This window comes from Sinocyclocheilus rhinocerous, unplaced genomic scaffold (assembly GCF_001515625.1).
Source record: "Sinocyclocheilus rhinocerous isolate Xijiao unplaced genomic scaffold, SAMN03320098_v1.1 scaffold296, whole genome shotgun sequence".
NCBI lineage: Eukaryota > Metazoa > Chordata > Actinopteri > Cypriniformes > Cyprinidae > Sinocyclocheilus > Sinocyclocheilus rhinocerous.
In genome coordinates, this window is record NW_015647022.1 from 71,273 (window position 1) to 80,863 (window position 9,591).

Here is a 9,591-nt window from a genome sequence, read left to right on the forward strand (position 1 = left end):
GTTAAATGTTTTCCCCTTTCTCAAATCGAGCCGATCTCAGATGCCTGTCTGTGTGATGTCACACAGACAGGCCCCTCCCACGATAGTTTGATTGACAGTAGCGTTTCAGCACAGACTGGACTGGTGTCTTACCTTAGACCCGCCCTGAGTGAGCTGTCATCAGTCCGCCATTGTTTCACCACCGGAGCAGATGTAGACAAGAATGACTCCTAAACATTTGTGATCCAGCTTCACCTCCCAGAAGATGTGAGTGTAAGGTTTTTAATGAATCTTTGCGAATCGCCTTTCCTAATAATGTGGAAGTTAGCGAGTTTTGCAATGAATGCGGCTAAAGTTTACCGTCTCTCAGTGAGCGGCTTCGGAAGAGAGGGGCTCATTAGCATTTAAAGCGGAATGCAATAAAACAGCGTGCTGTAGACAGAGCTGTTTTTGACAGGGTAAAAACGGTGTTGTTTTACACTACCATTGAGAAATTTTAACCAAACTATGTTACAGACTTTTCATTAAGACCCTAAAGAATCATATCAACTTGTGGAAAATGGACATCCGATGACCCCTTTAAGCATCTTAGAGACGTTGCCACAGTTCTTCTGAATTTTGTCTGTCTCAGTATGTTCTGTTTCTTCATGTCATCCGCGTTATGCGGATACGTTTTTCTACATTGTTTACGCTTTGATTTGAATGAAAACAACGTATCCGCGTGACGCAGCTGACACAGAATAGCAGATGCTGTTTACATTCAGTGGATACTAGGGATATGCCGGTATCAAATTTTCATGTTGCGATTAATTGCTAATGCTTTTATCACGGTATGCGGTATTATCACGATATTGAAATTTAGTTTAAAAAAGTGCTGTCATAATACAGTATAACAGGTTTAATAACTTTTTTCTTATAACAAAAATAACTGAACATTTAAATGCAATAAAGCAATACAGAAAAATGTATAAAGTTAAAAGTTTTACACAGATTAAAGTGCAAAAGAACTATAAAGACCAATAGGTATCACTTTACAATAAGACCTCATTAGTTAAACTTAGTTAATGCATTAACATTCACAATGAGCAATAGCTACATTTGTTACATAAGTTATTAATCTTTGTTTAAAAAATACAAGTCTTGTGATGAACATCATAGCAAATACACAAATCTGAATGGCTGTTTAAATCATTTAAACACGATTCAGAAACAGAAAGTAGTACCGCTGCTTTGTTTACAGGGTTTCCGGGGTAACGGCTGCATTTAAATGAATTATTATTATTATTATTATTATCTGCCGCTGCTGTGAAGAATCTTTCTCAAAGTCTTGGGGTTTTGATGCCAGAAGAGATTTTATTTTCAGAGACAATAAAACCTGAGAGAACTCTGCAGAGCAATCTCCAGACTCTTTTTCTGTACCCTCTTATATACAATTCTACAAAACAATTCTACAATTCTACAAACTCTCCCCCCACACTTGACTAGGAGGGAGTAAAAGATCCCGTCTCCCTAATCCCTCATTTAAGATAAAACAATGTTATAAGCATGAGCGTGCAATGCCACCCTTGGGCAGAGGTTAGGCTAGCACTTACACCCAGGGTATGGTTCATCTTTATACTTCTTCTTCGTCCTCAGTTGAGGAACTAGAGTCTCCATCATTTGTCAATGTTTGTGACTTCAAGTTGGGTGCATAAGCCCAGTCCTGGTAATGTACATTTGGGTTACTCTTCAAAATCAATTTCTCATTATCTTGACATCTTAGAATTTCCATTTGCCTTTATGTTGTCAAGAGGCCATATTCTAATCCACACATCCACCATATGTCTGCCAATGCAATATCGGTCTGCGATCTGCGATCCCCCATCAGCAGTAAGGAGGTGGGAACCCTTCCTGAACATCCTTGCTACCAGTCATGGCATAGCTCCCAAAGACCTTGACAAGCTGGCCAGAAACATTCCCCCATTCACACCAAACCCTGCAGGAGGTCACTACATACACACTTACCTGCAGGACATTAACTTTCATTTGCAACTGTGGCCAACTGTGACCACAAAGGACAGACTGTACCTGCTTAGGATCACCTCCAGTCGTGAGGTACGAAGTTTCCTGGATCGGAAGCCAGAAACTGTCAGATCGGATTACCAGCAGTTACAACTAGCCTTGATCAGAGAGTTTTTTGACCCAGAGTCTGAACAAGGACTGATCATGGACCTCAAACAGGGCTGGCAAGAAACACCACAGGCCTATTGCAACCGACTCCGGCAGGCCTACTTCAGATCATGGAACGAGCCAGAAATGGAGGAGGAGTTGAACTTCAGAACTCTCTTCCTCCAGAACTTGCATCCTGCAGTGAGCCACCACTTAGGGATAATGGCCTGTCCCCGGACCATGACCACACAACAGCTGTGAGACTTAGCCCATAAGGCCTACAGAAAGCAAAAGACTGCCTCTGAAAAGACTGTAAGACTTCCAACCATCTACCCAGTCTCTGATCAGCGCTCAGAGTGGACTTTAGAAGGTGCACAACACGCCTTAGACAAGTCCGCACTTTCATTGGAGCAGAATAGTGTGGTCACGTCTGAGTCAGCAGAGATTCTAAGGATTCTAAAGGAACTTCTCCAGTAGAGGCTCCGCATAGAAGATGAGGTGAACAGGAAGGTACCCAGGCTGAAACAAAGCCAAACCATCTTGACACTGACCCTCAGCTAGAGGAACCAAAGGCTGAAGACAATTAGGAACCACCTGCGATTCGACCATCATGATTCAACTGACCTTCATCCAACGATGTCCCCACATGAACCTCGTTGTCCGAAAAGGGGGGAAATGTAGCGTTTGGATGCAATCAAGATGTTCGATCAGGTTTTAGGCATCGTAAACATTCTCTCCTCCCTTGTTATAACTAAATTACAGATGCTGGTTTAACATCCACCTCATTTATTAAATCCATTATATTCACAATCTATTGCCTCTGTGTGCTTCTCACAATTCGGAGTCACTGAATGTTGATATTTGCTACATGCTAAGCTACTGCTAGTACTGTATAAAGTAGGAAAGCTGTTCTTTCTTGGCCAGGAAGATAATCTTTCCTAGAATTGATAAATGATTATACTGTCTGCTCGGTGGACGAACAGATTAAATAATTGTGATATTGATTCTGCTACAGTTAATTCTGAGAACTAATCTAAATATTTATAATTAATTATAACCAGTTATAATTAATCCTAGATATTTCCCTTTTGAGCTAATTTGTTACAGCTAATGAAATCCAAATGTGCTACACTAGTGGTTTAGATTAAAAAGCTATCGATGTCAAATTAATTTGATAGACATTACAGGGTAATATCAGATATATGGTGATAAAGTTATTTAGCCATTTAATCAACAATGAGCTAGCAATGAGCTAACAATGAGTAAGACAGAGATTCAAAAAATACAAATAGAAAATAGAACTGTATTTCTTGCGTTGTATTTATTTTTTTAATTTTTTTTACCAGGAAATTGTGACAACATTAAGTATAACTAAGACATGAAATTACTTGGGCTGTCAAGCGATTTAAATTTTTTATATAATAACATGATCTGGTGATTAATTAATCCTAAATTAATCACACATCAAAATTGACTAAGAAATTGTCCCCCCAAAAAAATGCTAAGTTATTATTGTGTTAAATTGTGTTAAATGAGAAAAGCAAATAGACATTACAAAAATAAATATTTGATTTGATTCAACAATTTATTACACATAAACTGTTAGGCTACAATGGCCATTTCTTTTTTTCCTTAGAAGATGCATCTGAATTGATATTTAGATATTTACAGGCATTTATATTTACTGCAGCTCAGATGTGGCATGTATGCATTTACACTGCAATTATAATTACACAAATAATGACATGAGATTAATGATTTTTAAATGGGTATTTAATAGTTCACCTTAACTATCCCAATAATGGGATATTTCACCCAAAATGAAAATTCTGTCATCATTTACTCACCCTCGTGTCAGTTTAAACTATATTCAAACTGTATTACTGACTTTCTTCTGTGGAACATAAAAGAAGATATTTGAGAATTGTTTCAGTATTTCTTTTTATTTTATTTATTTATTTATTTTTGTTCATACAGTGGAAGTCAATGGTGACCAAAACAGTTCGGTATTCTTCTAAATATTTTCTTTTATGTTCCACAATAGAGAGAAAGTCATACAGGCTGGAAACGACATGAGGCTGAGTAACTTACAGAATTCTCTCTCTCTTTCTCTCTCTCTTATTAATATAGAAATATGAAATATATTTTTAATGAAATTATACTCTAAATAAGAAACTAAAACTGCCAGTAGGTGGCGGTAAATGTCTTGATTAATGTGTCGTTGAGTCATTTATTTGTTCAGGCTTCTGCTTGCATTCAGCACCTCTTAATATGGGCTTGAGAGCCCATCCAGTTGGCACATGACATACATTAGTTTATGTATTATTGAATATGAATTTACAATGGACAATAGTACATTTACAAAATTAACCTTAATTAATAAATACTGTAAATACATTTTTTGATTGTTAGTTAATTATATCAAATGCATAACTATAACTGACTCTCAAAAGTGAGACAGAAGTACTCCTAAAAAGCAGGGTTTAATGCAAAAAAAGATCTTCTCAAATAAATAATACCAAAACACAATGAACAACAACAAGGAACAAAAAAAAAGAAATAGCAATCAAAATCCAAAGCATTAAAGATCTGAGTCCAAGTAAGACCACATACAACAAAAAAATGACAGACAAAGACGACTGGGCTTCTGTGCACTTAGACACTATGTTAAGACATACCTTAAGAACTAATATGACCAACTAGCAGTTGGTCAAGGAACATTGAATCTTATTTTTCAGATTAAAATTAGACCAATCAATTTTTTAACCTTAATGTTATGTAACCGACCAACTAAGGTGGAGCCAGGAGAGGTAGAGACCCAGGTAGAGCCTAATACCCAGGGTGACACTGCTGGTCTGGAGGGCTGAGCCACAAGCTTGCAGGACAGTGGTGTAGCCAGACCGAGCAAGGACAAAAGAGGAGCTGGAGGGAATGGAGAGCCCAGTGGAGCTGAAGGGGTGGAGGGCTAAGGCGCCTGTGTTGAAAACAGGGTTACACCTAACCAAGGCGGAGCTGGAGGGACAAGGGCAGGTTGAGGTGAAGTCCTTGGCTCAGAGCCCTGAGGTGGAGCAGGGGGATCTGAGCACCTTGGTCGAGCTGTGAACCAGGCAGTCTGAGGCAGATGGGAGTCGGAGGGAGAGCTTGATCAAGCCAGCGGGGAAAGAGAACCCGAGGTGCTGGACCGGACCAGAAAAAATGACTGGGGACTAGCAGATTCTCTGGGTGAAGATGAGAGAGTGTGGGAACTGGATGGAGCCAGTGGAGACGAGGGAGCTTGGTGGCTGGACAGGAGAGTTGAAGGAGCTTGGTGGCTGGACAGGAACAGTGGAGACCAAGAAGCTTGGAGGCTGGATGGGTCAAGTGTGAGAGGAAGGACCAAGAGGCTTCATGGCATGGAAAAGGCTGGGAACTGGCTTGGTGTCATCCAGGTTGATCAGCCACTCTGCCATAACTGGTTTCAAAGGATCTAGGTCAATGAGCTGATCTATGGTAACCAGCTGCACGGCCAATCTGTAGGAGACAATATTTGGTGGTGAGTGTGAAAAACCCTGCTAAGTAAATTACTTAGTCTGCCATTTTGTACAGACTCTCAGGGCAAGACGGTATAGAACTCAAAAGGAGAGTCTAATGCAAAACAAAAACATGAGGAACAACAACGAGGAACAAGAAAGAGAAAGCAGGCAAAGGCCAAAGCAGTGAAGGTCTGCATTCAAGCAAGTCCACATACAACAAAGATGGCAGACAAAGCCTACTAATAATGACTGCTAATAACATTTTAAATATAGTGACTGGTTATAGTAGAGTCAAAGGTTTTCAGGACATTATTTCATCTAAAAGTAGTTAGATAGGGCACAATTGAATGCATTGGAATGGAGATCTTTGTGTTTTTTAAAGAAATATTTTTAAAACCGTCTTAAAAATGTACCACTCATGGCACAAGACGATGACACTTTACAACTAATTAAAAACAATGTTTTTATAGGTCCAAAATAACATTTGCAACAACATTTTTATTAAATATTTTGACATATTTCAACACTTTTTATTTTCTCAGTGTTTCACTACTGGTGGATGTCCAGCATGTGCCTTTTGTAACCATGATTAATTTGTATTATTAGATTCGTAAGAGAAGCTGAGTCAAAATTATGATTATTTTGAAATCTTTAGGATCTTATTTAAAAAGGATATTAAGTTCTAAGAATGTTGCCCATGTCTTTCACTTTAAGGAAATGCTTGGAGGCACAGTGAAATGAAAGTATTTGCTGTTGTTTGATTCAAAAGAATCAAGTTTCCCGTATATGCCTTCTACACAGTTTAAATCATGTAAATAAAGTTAGTGGCATCTTTACAGTTTTCGCAGTCAGCAGTTTTGTAGTTTTGTTCCCCAGTCTATTTTTTGTAGACTCTTTAAACATAAATGTAACTGTAAAATCTTTCTTGTTTAACAAAACAATTATTGTAATAAGCTGTGTCCCATTTGTATCATTAGACATTCAAGTTGAATAAGTTGAAACTTGTTGAAACTTAATAGTATAATCCAGCAATTTCTCTCTCTCAGAAAAAAAAAATCCTGTCATCACTGGAGTAGGATAGGTCGCAAAAGATCCATCTGTTGTATCGTTTATTGCCCAGGAAATGAAGGATGCATTTCGAGGCCACATTTGAAGGGGCCTTCAAATATTCGGTCTTCGAGTGCAGCCTTTGAGTGTAACAGATGTTTACGTCTACCAATGTTTTTATACAGTGGAGAGAGAGAGAATTTTAAGATACTTTATTTAACAATTTTAACAACAAATCATACAATCCATCTTAAATAAAATCCACACAAAACACCAAATATATTATTCAATGCAGCTTGAGAAAAATAATTAATCATCTATAACAGTGCACAAAACATCTTCATAATTCCATACATCTTTAAAACCCTCAATATTATTCATTAATTTATAAAAAAAGATGAAAGATGGCGGCGCGTGCACACGCTGCGGCTTCTCTTTCTCCCGTCAGAACGGTGTTTTCGTGTTTTTTGTCTTGTGAGTCGCAGTGTTTTTGTACGTCTTCATCGCGTCTACCTGTCTCTAAGCGCGCATACAGTCGTGAGTTTCTGCTCGATGTCGGCAGAACCACATTTTTAGAGTTAAACTCTGCGCACGCCGAAGAGTTACGGGATCTCAGTCTGCTCCGGAGGCCCACACCATCACCGACTCCCACTACTGCATCTCGCCCACAGCGGAGGCGCCACAAGTGGCGTGAGAGGAAGCAGAAGAGGGGTAAGCGCGGAGGTATCCGGGCTAGGCTAACGGCTAACCCACACAAGCCAGCTATCCCCACCATCGTACTGGCTAACGTACGCTCTTTGGACAATAAACTGGACTACATCCGACTACTACGCTCAACTCAGAGGACTGTAAGAGACTTGTGTTTTTGTGTTCACGGAAACATGGCTCAGCAACAGCGTTCCGGACTGCGCTATTCATCTCGATCAGCTGACATGCTATCGAGCGGACAGAGCTCGCGTCGAGGGAAGTAAGACCCGCGGCGTTGGGCTTTGTGTTTACATCAATGATGCGTGGTGCCAAGATGCTGTTGTGGTCTGCAAACACTGCTCACCCCTGGTGGAGTTTGATTATTAAGTGCCGGCCGTTCTATCTATCGAGGAGTTTGATTATTAAGTGCCGGCCGTTCTATCTATCGAGGGAATATACAGCCATACTGCTCGTTGCTGTATACATCCCTCGCAGCTCCAACAACAGCAATAGGAGCGAGGCACTAAATTAACTGTACCAGCACATCAGTGAGCAGCAGACAGCCCACCCTGATGCTTTTCTCATCTTCGTTGGTGTCTCTCTCCCCTCCCTCCAGGATATTTATGGAACCCGTCTCACCCGCAAAGCCCTCTGCATTGCAGGTGATCCCACCCGACACACAGCTTCTTTAGTCTGCTGCCATCAGGGAGGAGACTGCGGAGTCTCCAGGCCAGGACCAGCAGACTGAAGGACAGCTTCATTCATCAAGCTGTCAGGAAGCTGAACTCCCTCCCGACCTTAAATAAAATTTAATAAACGCCCCTTTTTCTAATTTCTTTCCAATATTTAAAACCATAAATAAAACCAACATTAGAAAAAACAACCTTGAAACCTACAAAAATTTATTGAAGTCTTAAAAAAAAGAAGATTCAATCTATTACAATACAAATAACAATGGAATATTGTTTCTCTATTTTCACAGAAAGGGCACTTACTTTCAACAGACCGATTAATAATACTTACAAACACATTCACAACAACAATTCCATGTAATAATTTCAATTGCAAGTCTCCAGTAATTTTGGTCAATGGTGGTTTATATAATATTCTCCATTCTGGTTTACAATTCTCATCAACCCCAAAGTGTGATTTCCAAGGGATATCTGTTTTACTCTTGAGCTTATCTTTGTTCAACACTTTAACACTCATCTGAAAGTTTCCCCCCACAACTGAGCATATTTCCAAACTCTTTTCTCTCATATCATTAACCAATGGGTGAGAAAACTGTTCTTCTGCAAAATCTGGTAAAACCTCCATATTAGGGAAAGAGTCATTGTTATCATGTGCACATCCATTATTGTATCCCATTATTAAACGCATCTCTTCTTCGGTTAAATGTCTTGTAACTCTGTCCAAGAAAGCTCCAACTTTTAAAACCCTCAATATTATTCATTAATTTATAAAACATAAAATCATGTCTTATTCTTGCTTTAACAAGACTTCTGAAAGTTGATTTTATTCCTTGATTTTATTCCCAGACACTGTGCCATTGCATCAACTCTGTCAAAGTCGCATCCACAAATGTCCAACAATTGCACCAAGGTGACCACTTTCACATTTATCAAGCTTTGGGTTATTCCAGCGAAAGACTTTTCACAAATGTCCAATCTTGCTCCTCCCACTAAAGGTTCCTTCAAGAGCCAAAACAATGACAATGCAGGTGTCTTCCTTGATATTTTCATAAAACCACACTCTTTCGAAACACTATAATAGTACAAGGGTAGATCTTTCAAGTCTTTGTCCACATATTTGGTCCAAAAAAGATTTTTAGCGAGCCCCATTCCCCCCACTCTCTCCAATATGAGACTTGCTCCAGCCTTCCATGTATTATTTTCACCAAAAAAGGAACTTTTGCACAAACTGTAACCTGAAAGCTGTTTTCTACTTTCTAGGTGAATAAGCCCTTGTCCCCCTTCATCTCTTGGTAAAAACAAAACACATTGTGGAACACAATGCAACTTGTTCCAACAATTAATGCTTGTATCTTTGATAACAAACCCATAGGTGGTTCAAGTGATGCCAGACGATGCCACAGGGTAGATGCCACCAAATTGTTAATTATAAGTGTACCCATTTCCACCTTCTTAATTTTCCTTTAATCATTTCTACTACCCCCTCCCAATTGGTTTTTAACATGCTGCTCATCAACCCACACACC

The 9,591-nt window shown here is 39.3% G+C and overlaps 1 protein-coding gene across 1 annotated transcript in view; it reads left to right on the forward strand.

Moving 5' to 3' along the window:
• LOC107708300 (tumor necrosis factor receptor superfamily member 11B-like) overlaps positions 1-9,591 on the forward strand; it is a 61,329-nt gene that overhangs the window by 46,245 nt on the left and 5,493 nt on the right. The window lies entirely within an intron of this gene.